General features: G+C 39.8%; 1 protein-coding gene across 3 annotated transcripts in view; it reads left to right on the forward strand.

Annotated features, from left to right (window-relative positions):
• GNG12 (G protein subunit gamma 12) overlaps positions 1–23,011 on the forward strand; it is a 49,211-nt gene continuing 26,200 nt past the window's right edge. The window contains exons 1-3 of one of the 3 annotated variants that reach the window (XM_032217610.1): positions 4–910; positions 11,977–12,100; positions 13,887–13,990. The gene's annotated coding sequence lies outside the window, so the exon portion shown is untranslated. Of the gene's footprint in view, positions 911–11,976; positions 12,101–13,886; positions 13,991–23,011 lie in introns of all 3 variants that reach the window. The other 2 variants (XM_032217609.1, XM_032217611.1) reach the window with 2 other exon arrangements.

Genomic DNA, 23,011 nt, shown 5'->3' on the forward strand with positions numbered 1-23,011 from the left:
ATTAAATTTACGTGCCACCCATCTCGTGGTTCCAGAAAAAATATATTAGTAATGGAATCAAGCCTGCTTGGTTATGAGCGCGTTTGATTGGAAGTCACTTTCAAATTCATTTATACTCGGGCTGGGATCTGCTTCTAAAACTTAATAAAATTGCAAGAATAGTGGCTTGTCTAAGGTCAGGCTCTGATCGGTCTTTAGTTTCCCCATAAAATCAAGAAAACCCCGTTCAAAATTTGACATTTTTTCTAACAGCATCTTCCTGGGATGCCGTACGAGGGGTTACCGTAATTCATATTCTCCGAAGAGCAACTGGAGAGAAAGGACTTGCCCTCCTGAATCTCTATGGGGTTCCTGTAGAGATCTATCGACCTGCTTCTTAAGAGTCGAAAACGACTAAAGGCACATGGTCAACGGAGTCCCGGGAGCCACCGGCTCGGCTTAGCCAAACGATAGAGCGATCCAGATCTTTCCCAGCCTGCCTGCAACCCGAAGCGCCACCCGGATCCGCGGCCTCCCGTCGGGGCGAACCTTCCACGCCCAACCGCGTACAACCCTACAACAACGTTGTAGCCAGCCGGGGCTGAACCGAACAGCTGCGGCCGGCTCGCCAGCCCAACCTGGCCCTTGGCCGCCACGGGGCGCGGAGCCAACCTGCCGGGCGCGGGCAAGCGGAGAGGAAGCCGCTCACGGCTGGGAAGGGCGAACGGGCGAAGGGAGCTCGGCGGCGGCGGCGGTCCAGGAAGCCCTGTCGCCTTCCCCGCCCGGGGCCAGGCGGAGCTAGCCGCGGAGGAGGAAAGGAGGAGGAGCGGGTGAGAGGTCGGCCAGCTCCGGTCGCCCATAGAGACGGTGGAGTCCCGAGTGGCGAGGAGGGCGGAGGCGTGTGGGGGCGTCGAGGAGGGTCCCGCGGACGGTGAGCGGCGGGGCGGCGGGGCTGCTTTGGGGGAAGAGCGGGAGGGTCTCGGTGAGAGACAGCGCCTTCTTCCTCCTTCCCTGCCCCGGGTTTTTTTTGTCTCCGCCTCTCGCCATTGCGGCGACGGCTGGCGGGTGAGGACTGTCCCTCGGCTCTGCCCGCCGCTGCCCTTCGTCCCTGGCTGGCGGCGTGGTTTTAGGCGGCGGCGGCGGCACTGGGCACCACCGGGGGCGCCTGGCTCTTTCCCGCCGCTGCGGGGCGCTGGGCGAGGCGTGGCTGCGGCGCGAGAACGGCGCTTGGGGCCGCTAGGCCACCCGTCCCTGGCGCTGGCTCCCCGGATCCCGGCTGTGCTTGCGAAGGCGGAGAAGCCCGTCCGGGGATCCTCTTTTTCTTCTCCCCCCACTTCAAAGCCGTCCGTGGTCAATTAGAGAACGGAGGCGCGGTTGTGTGCCCAAAGCGCCTGGGGGATGACCAGACAGACACTGTTGCGAAGCCGAAGACCCGGGCCTGGGCATGGAAGCAGCTCCAGGTTCTGAGGCAATGAGCCCTGCCTGCCCTTAGCCTCCCTAACCGGTTTCCCGGAGCCTCAGCCTATCATTTTGTTAGAGTCAGTTAAAGGATCTTGAATTAATTTCTGTGTCTCCTTCCCAAGCTCTTTGACTTGACTGGCTCTCCCCACGAAGGAGTGGGCTTCCCCCCTCTCCCCAGGTTTCCCTGGACCGCTGGATCGGCCCTTATTTCAGAAACGCAGAGGATAGGTTTAGAGCAGTGTTTCTCAACCTTGGCAACTTGAAGATGTCCGGACTTCAACTCCCAGAATTCCCCAGCCAGCGAATGCTGGCTGGGGAATTCTGGGAGTTGAAGTCCGGACATCTTCAAGTTGCCAAGGTTGAGAAACACTGGTTTAGAGGAACTCGACGTTCCTCTGGCCCAGGGGTTGCATTGACCCATGTTTTGCAAGTTTGGCTTGCCTGTGAGAATGTATGATACATTTGGCCCACTTTTCTCACAGACAATCGCACAGAATTTAAAAGTTCTGTTGGCCCCCCTCGGTAAAAACAAAACAAAAAGTGGTATTTATACCTTATGCAGAAAAGCACCGAAGGAGGGACAACACTTCCTTTATCTGTTACTAATTACTGCCATGCAGGTGCTATCCAGAGTTTTTGGACATTGAACTCCCATCATCATAAGCATCAGATTGGGAATGGGGAAATCAGTATATGGCAGATTGGTTTTGCCTTGATGAGGGATCACTATTGTTTGGCTAAAAGACCCATCTTTGTCCTGTTTGGTACATTGGCTGCAATATTTTGTGGATGGAGGTTGCCTACTCTGGATGTCCAGCAGTGCACAGATGCTATTATCTCATTGGTAAAGTGTTATCATTCATAATCCTAATTCATGCTAATAATTCAGTTTCTGGATTTTTATAGACCTTCGTAGTTGTAGAAAAAGGCAGCAGTCGGCATGGTAGCTGGAGATGAATCTAACTATTAATGGCATACTTATTTTTTTCTATTGGTGGTGTTTCAGTAATGGTTGAGTATCACAAACATAATTTGTATTCCGGATTTTGGCAAAAATACACACGTCTTCTATTCCTGCTTTGAAATCTTTTTCAAAATGGCAGAATTTTGGAAAGAACAAATCATTTTGTACACAACCTAAGGAGAAAAAGCAGGAGAAAATAGTTATCAAGGGGCCTTCCACTGTCTGCTTTGTCTTAAGCTGCTTTTATGTACTATTAAAAAAAATCTCTACAATTTGTGAAAGTGAGCCGAATGAGACTCCACCCAGTACTGAGGATGTTGTAAGAAAGGAAAAAAGGAAGTAATTGTTCCAATCTGAATGTTAGGTGACTCTGGAGCGTATGCTGAAAACAGTAATAAACATTACACTTTCACCATTGCTAGTGAAATGTCTGCTGAATAATAATTGCATTTCCTCCCTAAAGTAACAGTATGATTGGCAGGAATCCACAGTCTTGTCTTTCTAGACTTCCATAAGAGACAGTTGTCATTGATCATTCCCATAGTGCTCTGCATGACCAGAAACATTGAGAAAGGAAGTGGGCCTCTCCTATCTCCCTTAGTGTTCATCTTTCACTGATGGTGAGTTTCTATCTGTTCCAAAGTTCAGCACGATTGAAATTTCAAGTTAAAAACACACTTCTCCACCTTTCTGGAGGGTATTTTAATATCCCCAAGTCTACTGCAAATTCAGTACAGTGTGAAGGTCTCCTCACATTTCCAAGTTCGGAATTGAAGAAGGATTTCTCTTTTGTTCTGACACTTGGCAAATACATTTGTGGAGGCCTGATGTTGGGAATCTAGTCACAAGAAAATGGGACAGCAGAACATTAGGGAGTTGTTGAACGTGTTCTGTCATGCTTAAAGTTGATTTTGTTTGTTATGGAAATGAAACACAAGACTGACAGCATAGTGAAATGCAACAAAGTTGGATTAAACAGCTTCTTCTATTTAATAGTTATTTAAGACAAACTCTATTTAAATTTCTTTTAAGTTAGAATCCCTCCTTATGCTTGCTTTATATGATTATAACTGTCAGCACATTATAACTGTTCTAGGTGACATGAGATTATTTGCTCTAAGAAAGATTTAGCTTCAACTTCTGTATTTTTTGTTAACTTTTTTAGTAGCTGTGCAAATAGAAAAAAATAATGTCATGATGAATTGAAGTTAGGGTTGTTTTCTTTTGCAGACTGCATTTATTTAGATTTTATGTAACTATTCTCACAGCATGTATACTTAAAGTGTTTTACAGTGTAAACTGATTCCTTAGAGATTTAGAGTATGTCATATTTTTAGGATCTGAGCTACATTTTTTTATTTTCCATTTTAAAGATTATTGTAAATGTTAACAATTGTTTTCCACATTTGCACATGCCCATCATGCTTTTTTGAAATTGATTTATTGCATTCTTGGTTAATTCCTGGATGGGAGACCTTTAGGCAAGGTCAGCTTTAAACTTGACCTTAGTAGACATTGGCCTAGGATACCTTCCAGATCATTATCAAATTGCAAATATTTGGATCAGTACAGAGTCATATCATCAGTCAGTGGCTGAGGAACTCAGTAGTCTTTGCCTTCAGGGAATCCCAGAGTTATAGGATAAAGTAGAAGTTTAAAAAAAATCATCCCATGGTAAATAATTTCCATACTGTTGCAAAGAATACTAAATGGCTGGAGCCATGAAATTATCAGTAGTCAAGTTCAACTTCTTTGACACAAACATAGACACATACGTGAATAAAATGATATCAATTGCAATTTGAATACCAGAAGTTGTTTTTCTTTTAATTGTAGTCCCTGGTGATGAGTTAAGATTGAAAGAATTGTGAGGGGTGCTCAATAGTTTAGTTTTATCTCATAATTTGAAAGTTGGTTATGGTTTTGATTGTACAGTAGACATATACATCCAGTGGTGGGTTTCAAATTTTTTTTACTACTGATTCTGTGGGTGCGGTTTTGTGGTCGTGGTGTGGCTTTGTAGGTGTGGCTTTGTGGGCATGGCAGGGGAAGGATACTGCAAAAACCCCATTCCCTCCCCACCCCATTAACCTTCTTTCCAGCTCTGTTCTCCTGTTCAGGGCAACAAAAGAAGATTAGTTGGGAGGCAGCAGAGGCAGCCTATTTGCTGGTTCTCGGAACTACTCAAAATTTCCACTACCGTACCACCTCTAGATACATCTTATATTTCAGCTTTAGGAGTTGCAGAATTTGATTATTTTGTATTATTGTGGAGATTGACTATATTTCACAATTTGGCTTTGGTTGGCTTCAGCATTTATAGCAGAAAAGAAATATTGTCTCATTTCATCTGCAGACAAAATTTGTAATACAGTAGTCTGCTGTTGAGCTCTACCGGCACACGCTAACTGGATTCTTGCCTTGCACGTCCCACAGTTTGTTCCATCATGATTTACTGAATTATATTACATTATAAACTAAATTACATAACAAAGTATAAAGCAGATTTCTAAACCACAGTGATTGCATTCATATAACATGCTCACTACTAAAGTCAAACAAACAGTGTATGGCTATTATATGAACCAGGCCAGTGTCTCAAAGGAACTGTATCAGTTTGCTATATTGTATAAAGATTAATTACCACATGCAAGGAGTGTTTTTCAAGATTGGAGGTTCCTACATAGCTGAATAAGAAATTAATGAATTATGCTATGGAACCAAGGCAAAATATAATTCTTCAAAAACAAGTTATTGCTAAAGTATTTAGTATTTCCAAACTTCCATGTAATTCACAGCCTCTGCCCTATAGAAACTGTGCTTATCAATAAGTGCCCCAGGCTCAAAGTGTGCAATGGATGGGCCAAGCAAAGGTTTTGGTTTTTTTCCCACTTCAAGTACATAAGATAAATAACTTCAGATTACAAGATCCCACAATGGTCATTTGAGGAACAGAAAATAATTTGGGATCTGCATTCTGCTTTCTTTCTTTCTCTTTATAAAGAGAAACAAAATTATGCTCGACTCTTCCTGTTGCTTCCTTCAGAAAAGCCAGAATAACATCTGCTTTTTCTTTTTCTCCTTAGGAGAAAAACTCACATGCGCTAGGTGAATTCTCAGAAAATGCCCCTAATTCAGATATGGGCATTTTATCACCCACCCATCCATATGGAAGTAAGCAAGGTTGAATAAGAAAAGAACCCTGACAGACAACAGATAATAGCAAATGAAGTACAATTCATTTCAACAAAAATTATACACCATAACTGAAATTATACTGAAATGTTAATCCATTATTGTACATAAAGCTGTACTGATATGAATGCAGATTAATTTGTTAGACAGCAGTAGAAAGATACAACATTCATGTAGCAAAAAACATTCGGATGCTTTGCGAACTAAAAGTTATAGCCACAAGTTTGATGTGATAAGCTGCAAAACCAGTCACTCATTCAATCAAATAGAAATACAGTATCAGAAAATGTCTTTTTAAAATCTTGCAAGTCTGGTTTAGCAAGAAAAAAACTAAAGATGGAAACAAGATTAAGCTCATGTACGTGACATGTCTTCCATATAAACAAAAATAAATAGCTTTGTATCAGCTACATCTGTATTTTGTTGACTGCTAGTCATAGATAAGCAATAAAACCAAAATGCTAGTGATGCTCCTACACTAAACGCAGCATCCAGTTTTCCACTAACATGTCTAGATAATAATGTAGCCTTCTCCAACCTGTCCTCCAGATAGGTTGAAGTTGCACCTTGTGTTGTAATAGTTAAAGTGTTGGGTTAGAAGCTGGGAATGAAGGTTCTAGTCCATCTCAACTACATAAACTCACTGGATGATCTTGAGGCCAGTCAATCTCACTCTGCCCAACTTTCTACACAAGGCAATTTTAATGGAAAGAAATAAAAAAAGAGCACTCTATGTGCATTGCCTTGAGTTTCAGGCAAAAGATCATAAAAACTAACTCGAAAATATATGATTTTATACTAATGAATGGCAAGCTTGAATTTTAACCATTCCACAGGAGTTCCTTCCCTCTATAGAAATTCATTTGCAAAAAGATCCTTTTGCCTTTGAATGGCTGGCAAATCATCAAGGATTTACCAAACAACCTAATTGCAGCCATGGCCCTGCATCTGAAAACTTTAATAACATTAAATGTAAAAATCTGAATCTCCTATGAGTTCAGGTCTAGATTTAACAAATGTGTACAGTACAGTGGAGGGGTGGGCAACTATGGCCCCTTCACAACCTGTGGACTTCAAATCCCAGAATTCCTGAGCCAGAGACAAAGCTGGTTTAAACAACTGAATCCACAGGATGAATTCTTACATCTGGCCAAGTCAAAATGCAGCTTCTTGGAGGTTTTGTGTACTGTATGAACCCAAGTACTTCTGGTTTGTTTAAACTATAATTTAACACTACATAAAATAAAGTCAGTGTATGCTTAATAAAATTTCTAAAACCATCTGGGGATGGTTGGGATCTTGACTGCACCATCATAGGCTTTATTTTTTTAAAAGCTTGCTATGAGTTGTTTAATAATATTTTGAGATGAGGTGAAACTGAAAATGTAGATAATACCACAAAGTTAAATCAATGTTCAGGCAATTTTGTTAAACTGTAACATTGAGCTAAATGATGAATTTCAACGAAGTTAAGCAGGAAACCCTGATTTTAAGGTGGAAAAGGAGATTCAGGTTTTATTTGATCACAAGCTAAATGTAAGAGAGCAGTGTGGTGCATCTCATAAAAAAGCTAATGCTAAAAAGACAAAATATTGTTCAAAAATGGGACTTTAAAAGTTGTCCAAATGGAATCCCGTTTTACTTGCCATATACCTTCTTTCAATTATCACAAAACCTTGAAAGTTTTGTTGATTTTCAGTTTATATGCAGAGTTGCATATGACCCATGCCTCAGCTTTTTTTTCCTGTCAGTTTGTCATGTTATTGTTTGTTGCAGATCTTAAAACTCAAAGATGCAATAAACATATTTTTAAATAATTAGATAATTAAGCTTCATAAAAAACAAGTGCACTACCATAGACCATAATGGTCTACATAATGCAGGAACAAAAATGACTCTTATTTTTCTATTATGTTTTTCCTATCATTCTTAAGACCTTAGAAATACACTGATCAAATGTTCAGATATTTTATATATCTAGGATGAATAAAATATATGCCTAGTAAAAAATGTCTGACTCCTTTTGCAGGACAGATCAGGAAATAACCTGCCCAAATTCCTATCAAATTCCAATTCTTGAATATAACCCTATTGGGAAAATCTTCCAATCTTCTTAGAAAGATTTATCCTATGGCATTAAAACCTCCCCTTCAGTGGTATGTGCTTCTTTATTCTTGAAAAAAAAATCTGCCCTGGTTGCCAACAGGCTGCTGGGTCAAATTGAAGTACAGTACCAATATATCAATTAAGTACTATCACTTTTAAAGCCTTTTACAATGCAGCACCAGGATATATTTAGATACTTGCCAAAATCAAATTAGTTCCACCTAGGTATTTAGGTCTAGGTATTTAGAATAGGTCTCTGGAAGTCCTCTCTACTTCTGAGGTTTGTGGATCATGGGCCAGATGACGGTGGTAGCCTTTATTTTAAAGAACACCCTGTCCCAGAGGTATGGGTGGTCACTGCTCAACAGATGTTTCAAAAATAAGACCAAGCAGCAGCATGATATAGCAGCTTTGTTCTTGTTCGCATTTTTAAGAATCTATTACTTTTATCTGTTTCCAATACCTTTTCTTCATTTTACCTCACCCAGAGGATCAGAATTGAGGTTGGTTATAAATATTGTTAAAAGCAAACAAATGCATAATGACTAAAGTCCAGCCGCCACAATATGACAGGACATTTTTGTCTGCCAAAGCCCACAACCCCTCCAGAGCGATTGTACAAGCCGATTACTTTTGTATCCTCTGCTGCATAATTACCTTTAGATGACTGGTTCCTTTGCATACTAGGATGCAGTCCTCATTCAAAGATTAACAAGACCAATCATATCGCCGCCCCCCCCCCCCAAAGAAAACCCAATGCCAAAACACTTGCATGGGTACTGTGGCCTCGTGCAAGCATAGTTGGGCAGGGAAGATTGCTGTGACACAGTGTGAACATGCTTGTGTAAGGGAATCCTGTGATGCTGTGCAATGGTGCATTGAGTGTTGAAAGTACCCTGGAGTGCAGATAGGTGGAGAGCAGGTAGGTGCAGTGGCTTGTGTGAGCATGGCCAGACAGAGGACTCAATGGCTAGGCATGGCCAAGTGGAAATGCACTATGACAAGGGTCTCCAATCTTGGCAATGTTAAGACTTATGGAGTTCAACTCCCAGAATTCCTCAGCCAGCTTCTGGGAGTTGAAGTCCACAAGTCTTAACGTTGCCAAGGTTGGAGACCTCTGTACTATGGAGTGCAGGCAGGGAGGTGCTGCAGTGCGCACTACAGGATCCAATATCTCCGGGACATCATACTTTTGACAGGAGCAAGAGCAACTTAAATCTTCCCTGTCAGCTTCTCCTTTGACTTTGCTTGTGGGAAGTCAGCAGGGGAGGTTGTAAACCGTGATAACATGACAGCAGGACGCTTCAACTGTTGTAAGTTCAGGCTGGTTGCCAAGTGCCTCAACCGTGATCATGTGAGGGTGGAGTGCTGTGATGGCCTCATAAATAGCCCTCGTTCAGCACTATCATAATTTTGAATAAAAAGCTAATTCAAGCTCTTAGAAAAGGCCTTTGTCACAAAATCATAAATCTTTCCCCGGAAAACAAAGATGTACAACTCTGACTTACACTGCTCCATTTAGTCCAGATGTGAGCATTAACTCTCTTGATTGCTATGCTTAAAGAACGAATCAGTGACTACAGTGAGTGATAGTGATTAATGTTATCACCAGAGAAGATTGGCTTTCAGCCCATTTTTCCAGTGTTGAAGGAAGTACTGGCATTTTTAAAAACATAAATGTGGCATGATTGTCTGAGGTTTAACATAGTCTTTTCTTTGTTTCATTTATTGCCACTAGAAATAGGCCAAAAAATAATAATGGGCTACACCTTTTTGTAATTTTCCAGCAAGTCTAAGCAGCACAATGTCACGTTTCTTTGGAAGGGGCAGAGAAAATAGGGTTGAGAGCCACCTATTGTTTCTGATCAGAGACTACTTCAGCTTTTTTGAGCCTTAGGCTAGTTTGTTGCAACCAAAGATGCTCGGTGAAGAGTTTTCTGGCTTATGAAACGTATTCTGTTACTTAGCAACAGCTCCTCTTGCTCCTCATCATCTTTAATGTCTCAAACACTAAAATTCTCCACATGAAATTCAAGGTAACTTACAGTTATAGTAATACTACTAATACTACTACTAAAAAGAGAATCATATAAATGGACAAAAAGCCAATTTAATTACAGCCTAGAAATTGGTTTTGTACATCTCATTAATATACCATATTTTTCGGAGTGTAAGACGCACCGGAGTATAAGACATACCAAGGTTTTGAAGCGGCAAATAAAAAAAACATTTTTGCACTCTGCAAACTTTCCAAAAACAGCCCTTTTTTTTGCAAAAATGGGCCCGTGTTACCCCCCAAAAAGGCACTTGCAGAGTGCTCCTGGGGGGTGCCCCCTCAAAATGAGCAAAAATGGCCAGTTTTTCACAAAAACAGGCCCATTTTTGGTCAAAATATTTGCATGCATAGCCTTTAGGAGGTTTATAGAGTACTCCTGGGCGCTGGAGGGGGGGGCAAAATTGAGCAAAAAACAGCCCGTTTTTCACTCATTTCTGCCTTCCCCAGCCCCCAGGAGCCCTCTGAAAGCCTTCTAAAGGCTCTGCATGGCCATTTTGGTGAAGGGGGCTGGGTTTTGGGAGGCAAAATATGCTGTATTCAGTGTATACGACGCACCCAGATTTTCAGCCTCTTTTTTGAGAGAAAAAGATGCGTCTTATACTCCAAAAAATACAGTATGTTAACACTCCTATCTCTGAAAGAAAGATGTGATATAAAATTAACAGACATACATCTGTGCTATCTTTCCTAAACTCAGGTTGCTCTCATATTCCACATAATCCCAAACCATGTTAATTTAGTGGTTTGATTATCTATAGAGTTACAATGTCGGCAAAATACCTGTTTTTGGTATTTTGCATAAAAATGCAAGTAGGAAAACAGGAACCCCCTTTGGTGGGAAGGTAACAGTGCTCCGTGTGCCTTCAGTGTTTAGTCATACCAGCCACATGACCACGGCAATGTCTTCGGACAACGTTGGTTCTTCGGCTTTGAAATGGAGATGAACACCACTCCCTAGAATCAGGAACAGCTAACACATATGTGCGAGGGGAACCTTTACCTTTAAACTAATGGAATTCAAGAAGGGCTGAATTTGGACCGCTTATGGGAATGTAATGATTCCAGGCTGATTCCTCTCTTGACTCTGTCCTCAGGTTCTGCTTGTTCTTCTATAAATACCTGAATCAGGCTGTGGTCAAACACTCATACAATAGTAGGATATTTTAAATTTGAAGCAGGCATCTAGCTCAAGTTCTGATTACCAATCAATTGGGCCACATTCAAGCTTATGGTGAACCTTTTTCATTTCTTCCTGGTAGTTAGTAGGTTGTGTGAATATGGTGCTGTGAGGAAAGCTTGTGATATCAGTAAGAGAGTACAGTTTGGGGATCAGAAATAGCCTGTTACATTAAGGACATTTGATCTTGCAGTCAAGAGGAAATTCTCTCAGTTGTGTGTGAAAAGATTGCAGATATGTTTAATACAACATAATTTTTGCTTTGTTTAAATCAGGTTGTCCAACCATAGCAATTTTAAGACTTGTGGACGTAAGTGTTAAAGAGCTAAACCTTAAAGTTGCTAAGATTAGACACCCCTGGTTTAAATAGTCAACATATCTCCAACACAACTATGTTCATGGAATTCTGGCTCATATGCCAAAGTGACACCATCGAACTGTTTATTGCATGGGCTCTTCATGAGCTCCTCTTAAAAGGTATTTTCTATAGAGCCCAGATCACTGAATAGATCGGGCATAGCATTCATTAGCAATTTTTCCATTCCCCAAGAGGTGCATATTCATCTGACCTTCCCTTGAATCAGGCTGACATGTCATCATTCCTGTACAATTCTACCAAAATCAACTTCCCTTGTGTAATATATTAAATATGGGGAGGAAAATACACATTCCCTACATGTATTAACCACTTTTTTTGTTTCATTGACTACTACTTTCTTTTGTTGTACGGAACCAGCTTATTCCACCGCTTTGTGTAAAATGACAATAACCATTGAGAGACCTTCTTATTCATACTATTTTCTGGCTCACTGAACTGTGTAAATTGGAACAAAAAGTGTTATGTATAAGTAAAGTGTTAAGTATAAGGAAATGAATTTGGTCAAGTAGCTTGATCTATTCTAGACCCTTTGGTTAACTATTGAAGCAGAATGATATGCATTAATCCCTTCTTCTTTAAAGTGTCCTACTGTATTCTTCTGGAATATGTCTCCATATGGAGAAATAGTGCTTCAACAGGCATATTATTTTTTCCATCAGGGAAAAGAGGGTGTCAAGTCAAACTCACATGAACCAGGATCTGTGCCAATATCCACAAGTGAGGGAGTGCAGAGAGCATCGCCTAGTAGCCCTGGCAGTTTTGCTCATATACACCTTTTTCATGGTAAGGAGGAATAGAAAGGTAAAGCCATCCTTCTAATGCTCTGGTAGGAACTGCAGCAAGATCAGCTTCCTATTTTATCGAGGCATTTCCCATTCCTTAATTCCCCACAGATAGCAGAAACATAAGGACAAAGTAAAGTAGGAGTAGGAGGGCTGGTAGGATGGACAGGGGAGAGAGCTTTGCTCAAGACCCCATGAGCTGAAAAGTCAGCCTGTAGGATGTGAGGTGGAGGTTGAAGGTTCAAATCTGTTATCATATCAGATTTTTGTGGATCATTTTCATAGAATTAAATGCTTTGAAAAATTGTTTTTAGAAAACTCCTTTTTGAGGGGTGTCACAAAATTATGTTTTTTTTTTAATTTTGACCGACAACAGTTTTAGCCTCCTGGCAAGTTATTTAGATTTAATTTCATGTTCATGATAGAATTTTGTAGTAAAAGTCAAAGCAATCATCTCAATACTATTAAATATGTTTGAAACTGATTTTTTATTGTAAGGAAACAGAAAGCAAGCCAGGGCTGAAATTGAATATTGACTGAACTGGCAATAACCCCACATTTAATTCAATGAAATTTACATCTATTTATGTGTGTGTAAAGAGGGACAGTAGAAATTTTGAACAGAATACCGTATTTTTTTGGCCTATAAGGTGCACATTCCCCTCCAAAAAAAGTGGGTGGAAATGTCTGTGCATCTTATAGAGCAAATGTTGCCAAAGCCCCGCCCTTCTGCCTCCGCACACTCCATTTTCGGTCTCTGTGTGTCCTGTTTCAGCCTCCACGTGCCCCATTTTCGGACTACATGCATCCCATTTTCGGCCAATTCCAGGCAGCAGGGATTGTCGCCGCCACTGCTGATCGCTGCTGCCTATAATAATCCCTGCTGCCTACAATGGGCTGAAAATGGGATGCCCAGAAGCCAAAAATGGATGCACGGAGGCTGAAAATGGGACATGTGGAAACAAAAAATAGGGTACGTCGAGGCCAAAAATGGGACACGCAGAGGCAGTGATAGGTGGCAGCGATCTCCGCACCTTGGAACAGCTGATTGGTGGTATTGCAAGAGGCTGATCCAATCACCAATCAGCTGCTCGTGCTAAATCAGGCTATGATAATGTGCTGAAGCTGACCAGGCTGTTTGCTGTTTGCTGCAAGGATGCTAGGCAGATGACTACTGATGGATGCTGGGAGGCAGAAGCAGATTCTTTTTTTCTTGTTTTCCTCCCCAAAAGCTAGGTACAACTTATGGTCCGGAGCATCTTATAATGAAAAAATACAGTAATTTCATACCAAAGGTTTGAATGGTGCTTTGTCTTTCAGGCTGTTTATTTTAATATAAGATTTGTTTTTCTAGAAGAGAAAGTGGAAAAAAGCCAATGTAGGATTTACAGGCCATGCTGAACATTCAGTATACTGTCAAAAGTTGCATTTTTCTGTGTCAACAAATACGTGATTGATGCCATTGAGAACATTCTGATTTACAAACCACAGTGGCTGAGTTCCCAAAAAAATATGATGTAAAAATTGCCTTATGCAATGGAGGGTGTTTGAGTTCAGCCAGTGGTCCACTTGCTTACTGAATATTATATGGCATTGTTGGCTCATAAACATTTTAAAGAAAGCATGTATTTTCATTAAATTATCACGTTATTAATAACCAGATACATTTTAAAAGAAAAGTCTTTATAGCATTTTTACTGCTGCAAAAAGAGGTATGTTTCCCTCTACAGACTCTTTCTTTTTCTTTCATTATCTATATATTTAATTCCTGATCTTTTGTTTTACAGATTTGCCACAGACCAAGTACACTATTTGTGGCGGAAAAAGGATTGGCAGCTAGATTACCTGATATTTGGTGCTACAAAAGCCCAAGTGTTCCTGTTCTTTGAAGGTATTCCCTCCCCCCCCCCCCCCAAAAAAAAATAGCATCCTTATTTTCAAGTTCAGGAATTATTAGTATACTTGGAGATCAGTTTGTGGGATTTTTCGTCGGACTGCTTTGTTGGGCTTGATTTTTTGATCTATTGATTTAAAAGTTATCACAAACTGCCTTGTTTCTCCAGATTGGACTAGTAATAAAATGTTTGCATAAAAAAAGCTGGCTGTTTAGAAATTAAGTGTAATATATATATATATATATATATATATATATATATATATATATATATATATATATATATATATATATATATATATATATATAATAGTATATAGTTTAATACCGTATATCACCTGGAAGTTATTAATAGCTCTTATTTCTACATTTTACTGCGGTTCTAAATTTACATTCATATATTTAATGTTATCATGATTAAGGTGTTTCCATATTATCAATGATGGATCCTTCCTAGATGTTACCACTGATCTCAGTTTTCTTACTGCTCTGTTGTAAAAGCCAATGGAAGGTTTGGTAGAAGGATAACCAGCCAGGGATATTAAGCTGATAACATTAGGCAATAGAGGGGAATGTTTCTTTTTTAAAACAATCTTTAGAGAATCAAGAACCGCAAGGGACATAGCAGCAATGAGATAATGTGACTAGAGTGAGCACACCAGGACTTTTTATTTCCTGGAGGTGGGGCTTTGAGGGGTTTGGAACAGTTAAAATTGCTTTAGAAATATAACACTAACAACGTAAAATACAGAAAACTATGATATAGATAGGCATCAACTTAAACCGTGTTATTTAATAACTGATGTTACAATGGACCCCACTCCCCCCAGAAGATGCTTCTGACCCAATTTTGAAATTATGATAGCTGTACACACATGTTCACTTGATTGCATTTTGGACTCTTGACAACTAGTTTCTCTTTACGCCATTTGCAGTGTCCTGCAGTCACATGACCCTGATTTTCAAAGCATTTTGTTGGCTGCTAGCATTTACTTTCATTTTCCAGCAAAAATGCCAGTAGGGGAAAATTGAACCCGCTAACAATCACTGCTAAAAATGTTGTAAAATTGGGTCTGGTCACATGGTAATCTGTGGTGACCTTTTAACAACTGCAACGACTCACAACTGTAAATTTGGACTCAATTTGGTCATAAGTCGAGGACTCACATCATCGCTCAGTTGTACAGTTTCTGGAGGTGACAAAAGGAGATCAAAAGCAGTTTGTTTACTGTACTTCCAGTTCTAGTCATATCCATTCTGAGCCTTCTTGAGGAATGGGAGAAAAAATTACCTTATACTGGACTTTTAGCACTCTTTCTCTCTACCCCTGGTGTGTTGTCTGTGTTGGCAGGTAGGCATTTGAAAGTACGTTTTGGGCAAAAATATCAAAATATAAATGGTAATTTATTATCTTGAGCCCAAATTTTGCTCTGTGTGTGTGTGTGTGTGTGTGTGTGTGTGTGTGTGTGTGTGTGTAATAAGCAATCCATTATTTATAACTAGCAAAATAGATTGTCTTTAAATCTAAAATACACTATATTGCCAAAAGTATTCACTCACAACTGATTCTGATTATGTGGATGGGTGAGCAAATACTTTTGGCAATAGAGTGTATATTTTGAATATACTGAGCTGAATTTCTTTACCTTTGTCCACTAGAGGTCAGGCTTCTACCAGGCCTAATGAAACTTGCATAATTTTTCTACCTATAAAGTGTTCTATTTACTAAGGTTAAAAACTAATAATTCATTTGAAACCAGAATTTGTATTGGGAGAGTGTTGAATTGAAGGGAGAAGGATGCTAATTGTGTTGTATGAACCTGTCCTTTTCTAGTTTCAAGTCTTCACCAAAGAATGCTGGAGAAAAATTAATTTCTGTGGGAAAATGGCTATTTAGGAAACTCAACGCGATGCAGATGAGACTAGTCTGCATTCTGTGTTCACAACAACCCTGTGAAGAAGGTTAGGCTGAAAAATAATGTCTAGGCTGGAATCATTCGTTGAAGTTTGAAGTCAGGTAGAACTGGAATCTAGGCATTCCTGGTTGCAATTAAACACTCTAATCATTAGATGAAACTGGTCCACGTTGTTTTCAGTAGTGGTTAAGTAGTAAACATTAACATAAATATTAAAAATACGCATTAGGTTTGCTCATAGAGTGCCAGCTGTCCTCAGCACACAATGCAGTGTGTTTCTGTATCCTTAAATGACTTATCTGGAAATGTCAGATATATAACTTAGCACAACAGGAATCTGAAGACCAGCTCCGTGAGTGACCTGGGACATTCATTAGCTCATTAATTACAAGAGCTTTTACAGGGCAGGCCTGTGTTTCTACCTTCCATTCATTTAGCTTCCCCATCTTTGAAGAGATTTGCTGTTTATTCAGTTTTCAATTTCATTTAATATATTGTTTCAGGTAGCCCTCAACTTACAACCACCACTGAGTCCAAAATTTATGTTGTTAAGTGAGACATTTATTAAGTGAATTTTGGCCCTTTTTCCAATCTTTCTTGCCACAGTTGTTAATTGAATCACCACAGTTGATAAGTTAGTAGCACAGCTGTTAGGTGAATCTGTCTTCCCAATTGATGTTGCTTGTCAAAAGGTCACAAAAGGGGCTCACATGGGACACAGCAACAGTCATAAGTATGAGTCAGCTGCCAAGCATCTGAATTTTGATCCCATGAACATGGGGATACTGCAAAGGTCTTAAGTGTGAAAAACGGTCATAAGTCACTTTTATCAGTGACATTGTAACTTTGAACTGGTCTCTAAATGAGCAATTGTAAGTCGAGGACTACCTCTATTAATTTGATGCATTTAGTTTAAAAATTGAAACCAATGCAAACGAAAAAGAATGGAAGGAAACCAGGGGAGGGGGTTAGTTTTCCAAGATAAAACATACACTGTGGATCTTGTGTAGCCCCTTTTTTTATTTGCCTTCCCAAGAGCTTCCTGAATTCCAACTCATGAAACTTAGTATCAAACTGCTATTGGCTATTTTATTATTTATTATTCATTTATTAGATTTTTATCCTGCCTTTATTACTTTGTAAGTAACTCAAGGCAATGAAGATATATAATACTCCTCCCTGCTCCTATTTTCTCTGCAACAACAACCCAGTAAGGTGGGCTGGGCTGAGAGAAAATGACTGGCCCAAAGTCACCCAGCCAGCTTTCATGCCCATGGTGGGGACACAACCCAGGGTTGTTGTTGTTATTGTTATTGTTATTGCATGGTTAATCTTTGGTGAGATTCACAGCCTTTGGGGCTGGTAGCTCAACAGGTCGAGTTCTAACCAAGGACCTAAGAATTGTTAAGGTAATGTCGGAGGATATAAGCTGTTCCAGGTAGGGTGGTTTTTTGTAGAATCAGAATGTTCAAGTCAAGTAAATTTAGAATTTTCAAATAGCGAAGTAGCCCTTTGGGTTTTGCTCCAAGGGCTCCAATTACAATCGGGACAACACATGATTTCTTTTTCCACAGTCACTCAACTTCAATTTGCAAGTCCCGGTACTTTGTAATTTTTTCTTACTGTTTATCTTCAATTCGTGCATCACAAGGTATTGCAATGTCTATTGTTGTTGTTGTTGTTGTTATTGTTATTATTATTATTATTATACAATTGTATCACAGCGGCCAGTTGTTTCGCTGGATTTGGCATTGGTTACTAGTCGGGCCCCACCCAGGGGCCTAGGACGTATTATTGTTGTTGTTGTTGTTGTTGTTATTATTATTATTATTATTATTATTATTATTATTCACATCCCACATGAAGTCTAGGCTTACCTTCTTGTTCTTCTGGCAAAGCCTGGGTTTACTTCCAATCTTTTCTTCACTCCCATAGTATACTAGTAACTGAAACAGAGGATATGCTTTCTGTCAGGAAAGGGGGAAGTCAGCTTCTTGCAGCAGTTCCTTGTTCAGATGACAAAAGGGAGCAGGTTATTGTTCCTCTTGCTTGGTGCTTATCCTGAGAAGTGATGCTCGCACATTTCCAGCAGCTCTTGATCCCTGGGTGAATAGCAAAAACAAGAAGGTGGTCAGATTCATATTTGACACTATACCATTACACAGTTTCTTAGCTTTTGAATTAGCATGACCTGTGAATCAAGCAACTATGGGTATGTTCATTTTTTAACAGGGTTAGTATCGCTTATTCCACAAATCATGATTTAAACAAGCCAGAGTTTAATGCAGTACATGAACCTAGCCTTTATTTACCTTCTGATCTATCGTCAGTTTGTGAGTGAGTACTCTGTGGGATCAGTACAGAATCATTTGTATTACCCTATTTTTCGGAGTATCAGACACACCTTTTTTGCTCAAAAAAGAGGTAGAAAATCTGGGTGCGTCTTATACACTGAATTCACCATTTTTTGCCTCCCAAAGCCCTGCCCCTTCACCAAAATGGCTGTGTATACCTTTATGGAGGCTTTCAGAGAGCTCCTGGGGGCTGGGAAGGCAGAAATGAGCAAAAATAGGCCATTCCCCCCCCCACAGCTCCCAGCAGCACTCTATAAGCCTCCATAAGGCTATGCATGCAATTTTTTTGGGGGGGGAAAGGGCCCGTTTTTGAAAAAAAACAGGCCGTTTTTTTGCTCGTTTTTGCCCTCCCTCAGGAGCACTCTGCAAGCCCCTGCAAGGGGGGGGGGACGGTCCATTTTTGGAAAGTTTGCAGAGTGCAAAAACTTTTTTCTCTTTTGGAAAGCTCTTTAACTGATTGATGAGAATTACATTGATCAAGTGCTGGGCCAGCAGAAACAAAGTCTTAGGTGTTGCAGATTGTCAGCGATTTCCTTCTCCAGCACATGGATAAATACACCTGAAAACATCTACCAACCTACCTACTCTCTCTCTCTCCCTACCTACCTACTGTATTTCTCTCTCTCTCTCTCCCTCTCTCCCTCTCTCCCTCCCTCCCTACTCTCTCTCTCCCTACCTATCTACTGTATTTCTCCCCCCCTCTATCTACCTACGTACTACCTACTCTCCCTCCCTCCCTATCTACATACTGTATTTCTGTCTCTCTCTCTGTTTCTCTTTCTCTATCCCTCTACCTACCAACCAACCTACTCTCTCACTCTCCCTACCTATCTACTGTATTTCTCTCTACCTACACACACTGTCTCTCCCCTACCTACCTACTGTATTTTCTCTATCTCTCTCTATCTATCCCTTTATCTACCTACTTACCTACCTACATAACTACTCTCTCTCTCTCTCCCTACCTACCTACTGTATTTCTCTCTCTTTCTCTCCCTCTCTATCCCTCTGTCTACCTACATACCTACCTACTTCTTTTTTAAATTTGCCTCTTCAAAACCTTGGTGTGTCTTATACTCCGGTGCATCTTATACTCTGAAAAATACGGTATTTCCTGTTCAAATTCTTGAGTAGAATTTCAAAACTACTAGTCTCACCAGAAAATTACAAAATCCTACAATATTATTGTGACATCTTTGTGTGCCTTTCAAGTCAAGGATTGTTCTGTAAACACAGAAAGCTTGTGTCATAATTTATTTCAAATCCAGATAACTTTCTATGGTCTTATCTTTTTAACATCTATGTAAGCCAATAGCTGCTTTTTCTGCCTTTTTAATCACTTTTCTCTTGAGCCTCTGTAAAGCCTGTCTTTTCAGAGCTTTTAAGAACTAGTATAGAATATAACTGCACATTCTTCCAAAAATGTGTTGCTATCTTCATCTCAAAGCTCAGAAGACGTAAATTATACCTTTGCAATGTTTGCTGTAGGACTGGATAAATTTTTGTGGTTTCACAGAGCTGTGCATATAAAAAACCCTATAAAAACAAAAACGCCTCTGCTTAGATTCTGTTGTTAACTATAAGTCAAGGGAGTTTTACAAATGGTCTTAACAGGAAAAGTTATATTCATCATTTTGAAATTAGAGAATTTGACACCTGAAACAGCATAACTGTGCTTAAATAAATAATATACTACAATGTAGTTTACGTTCCAGTACTGAAAAAATCATAACCACTGTAGTATTTATATACCTGTCCCTCTCTTTAGTGATGGTAACATTTTTTAAAGGGGCCAGCTAGAAGTGTTCATACAGGTAGTTCCTGACTTACAGCAGTTCATTTAGTGACCAATAGAAGTTATGATGGCACTGAAAAAAGGAACTTAATGATCATTTTTCACACTTCACACTGTTGCGGCATCCCTATGGTCACATAATCAAAAATCTTGATGCTTGACAACTGGTTCATATTTATGATGGCTGCAGTGTCCTAGGTCATGTGATTACCTTTCGACCTTTTGATAAGCAAAGTCGATGGGGAAGTCAGATTCACTTTTCCATCATGTTACTAACTTAACAACTGCAGGAATTCATTTAACAACTGTCTCGCTTGGCAACAGAAATGTTGGGATCAATTGTTATCGTAAGTCGAGGAATACTGTGCTTTTGTAATCCGAGGGAATATTTAAGTGTTGGATAATAACCAGAAAGCCAATACATTGTTGTGTTGGACTGTAATGTTTCTGATCATATAGGAATTGCATTTATTGGTATTTAAACTATCTGATACAAATAATTCAGTATTCTTATTAAAGGAAGATATATAATTTGTTTCTAAAACCCCAGAAAATTATTCTTGCGCTGAATCCAGATTGGTTTGGTTCATCAGTATATTAACTATATGGAAAGTTGTTCGATGTTATGTTAACCCAAGTAGTGTGGTTTGTAAATAACGTTGTATCTTAACTTACTGTAGCACCTGGCCTATTGTGGTTTAGTTCATAAACCGATGAAACAAACTTAGCAAGATAGATGAATTCACATTGTGAATCTCATACTATATCTAGTGATTTTGATCCAGAATCTAGGGATTTTGCTTTGGACAATGAATTAAGTTTATTACATTCCAAGTGCTAGTTGATGCTTTTTATATGTTTGCTTATAATATATATGTTTAATTTTTAAATGTGATTACTTATCTGTCTCTTTTAATCCAAAATTAAGAGCTTGGATAATTGTTTGCCTTGAAAGAATTGGAATGACTTATAAGCCCTATAAACATAAATAAATAAATGCATACATACATACAAGCAGTTGTACAACAGTATTCAGAACATTATAAAAACATTTGACCTAATGGAATCAATTTAAAGTTGTGTTGGCAACTCTTAGAAACACTGGACATTGGCCCAGTGGTCTTCAGAAATACCGTATTTTTCGGACTATAAGATGCACCGGAGTATAAGACGCACCATGATTTTGAAGAGGCTTTTTTTTTAAAAAAAAAATTGCACTCTGCAGACCTCCCAAACCCTCTGCACATCTTGTTTTCTTGCAAAAAAAACCCAGGACATGCAGAGGCTTTGGGAGGCTTGTTGAGTGCTCCTGGGGGCGGGAGGGGGATGAGCAAAATCAACCCACTTTTTGCTCATTATTGCCCTCCCCAGCCTCCAGGAGCACTTCACAAGGGTCCCAAACCCCCTGCACATCCATTTTTGCAAAGGGGGCGGGGTTTCAGTAGGCCAAAAATGCTGTATTCAGTGTATAAGATGCACCCAGACATTCACCCTCTTTGGGTGGAACAAGGTGTGTCTTATACTCTGAAAAATACGGTAATTAAAAATAAAAAAACCTGTTCTTATAAAGAAAGGATAGGAGAGAAAGGGATCAGGAAGGGTGAAGAAAATACATCGGATTTGTCAGTCAGTATTTACCAAATCTTTTTTTTTTTTTGGTGGTGGTGTGGATAATTATATTTAGCATTTTCATATCTACAATACTGCTAACTATCTAGAGTACTTTAAGGACCAAATGTGCCACATTTACATAGTTGGGATAACTGTAGAGCAGACTGAACTTGATCCCATAGCGTGTTCTGCTACTGTCACTGTTTATCCATCCCTGGAATTCAGTTATGGCATTGCAGAGGCATCTGTGGAAAGCTGCAGGCTGCTGATGAAAGAATAAAGGGGACTTAAAAACACAGGATAGCGTGAAGGAAATTAGTCTGTCCACTAAAGCTGGTGTGGTTTGCTTATTTATTTGTTTGTTTGTTTTATCTTAAACTGATAGTTTGTGTGTGTTAGATTATGAATAAATTATCCTGTGCTGTTGAATAAATGAGCTTCATTCTTAATGAGGTACATTTGCGCTGTTCAGTGAACCTGTTCACAATTGCATAACTGTTTCTGGGCTCTCAAGGTGATGGGGATGCGTTCCTTCTATGAGTTAAAGCATTTCCAAGACAAGAAGGAGATGACAAGACAGTGCCTTTCGATTAATTGATTAAATGTAAATTTCCAGGATCGTGAGGCCCTGCGTGTTATCACTCAAACCCTGGTCATCCCTTGGTTATTTTACTGTAACACGTTCTACATGGAGCTACTTTTGCAAGATATTCAGAAATTACACCTGGTACAGAACGCAGAGGTGTGGACAGTTCTGGAGACCCCTTGGGAGGCACATGTAACACCGCTGTTGTGTGAGCTAGACTGATTGCCAGTTTGCTTCCGGGTCTAATTCAAGGTGTTGGTCATTATCTTTAAAGTTTTTTAAAGGTCCAGGCTTTTGCCATGTTGGCTTATTCCACTCACTTGAGTGGAACAGTCCTACAGGAAGTCTTTGACTTACAACAGCTCATTTAGTGACTGTTTGAAGTTACAACAGCACTGAAGAAGTGACTTATGACCTATTTTTTTACACTTAGGACCGTTGCAGCACCCCCCTGGTCACATGATCAAAATTCTGATGCTTGGGAACTGCACTTGCATTTATGATGGTTGCAGTGTCCAGGGGTCATGTGATCACCTTTTGACAAGCAAAGGCAGTGGGAAAGCTAGATTCGCTTAACAATTGTGTTATTAATTTAACAACTGTAGTGTTCCACTTAACTAGGGCCAGAAAGGTTGTAAAATGGAGCACTTAACAAATGTTTCAACAAAAATTAGGGGCTCAATTGTGGTTGTAAGTCAAGGACTACCTGTACTTCAAATCCTATCAACCGAAGAATTTCTTCAAAGAATTCCAGCT

Source organism: Thamnophis elegans, chromosome 5, assembly GCF_009769535.1.
Source record: "Thamnophis elegans isolate rThaEle1 chromosome 5, rThaEle1.pri, whole genome shotgun sequence".
Lineage (NCBI taxonomy): Eukaryota > Metazoa > Chordata > Lepidosauria > Squamata > Colubridae > Thamnophis > Thamnophis elegans.